The following is an 855-nucleotide window of genomic DNA, read 5'->3' on the forward strand; positions in this document are numbered from 1 at the left end:
CATTACATGTTTTCTATACTACTACAAGGTCCTATGGGTAGTGAGGTATTAATACATCTGACTACAGATAGATAAACCATGCACACTGAGCATGGCCAGAGATCCTAGCTGCAGATGGTTTGCACATCTAGTTATGTGTCTGCACTGCTAACCCCTTGTCCACATCCCTAAAATAGGCACGTCTGAAGAAATGACAATAGGTAACAGCATCACACAAAGCTTTTTAGGGCATTGTTACACCTTACCTGCGAGCCACACAGATGTTGATTGGCCTAGTGCTAGCTTGGAGTTTGGAGAGGTCACACCCCTAGTCTAGAAACTTTCTCTGACTGTCCCTCATCTGCACAACTGTGACTTGCTCTTAGAGGCCTGGTGAGCAGGGACAGGACCAGGAACTGTAGCTGTGAGTTGCCACTAGATAGAAGCCTGTCCTGGCTCACCAGCTATCCCTGCTCTATGGGCAGGGGTGTGAGATAGTCTGGGATACTGGAGGACTTCAACTTGGGTAGCACATCTGTTGGGGGGTGGCTACACCTTAATGGAACAGGATCTGGGTTGTGCAGATCAGAGAGGATTCTGCCCTGGAGTGGCATAACTTTGAGCTGCATAACGAGTGCTGAAAACCACTTTAAGATGTGACTGTAAGAATTAAGAGCTCCAGGAGCCTCCCAAAATTACCATGTAACGAGGGCCCTAGTTTCAGTCAGAAATTTGCATGTACAAACACCTGAAATGGGCTCCATTTACCAGTTAACGTGCTGAAATGAAGTTAAATCAATGCACCAGCAGGAGTTTGTTTGTTCCTTTCTTTTTCTTTTCTTTCCTTTTTTTTTTTTTTTTTTTTTTTTTTTGTTT

At 44.6% G+C, this 855-nt stretch overlaps 1 long non-coding RNA gene across 1 annotated transcript in view; it reads left to right on the plus strand.

Annotated features, from left to right (window-relative positions):
* The first annotated feature begins 496 nt into the window (after window positions 1-496).
* Window positions 497-855, plus strand: part of LOC109293121 — an 8013-nt gene continuing 7654 nt past the window's right edge. Inside the window, exon 1 of the long non-coding RNA XR_002096251.1 lies at window positions 497-635. This is a non-coding gene — a long non-coding RNA (uncharacterized LOC109293121). The remainder of the gene's footprint in view (window positions 636-855) is intronic.

This window comes from Gavialis gangeticus, unplaced genomic scaffold (assembly GCF_001723915.1).
Source record: "Gavialis gangeticus isolate Ggan-Ray unplaced genomic scaffold, GavGan_comp1, whole genome shotgun sequence".
NCBI lineage: Eukaryota > Metazoa > Chordata > Crocodylia > Gavialidae > Gavialis > Gavialis gangeticus.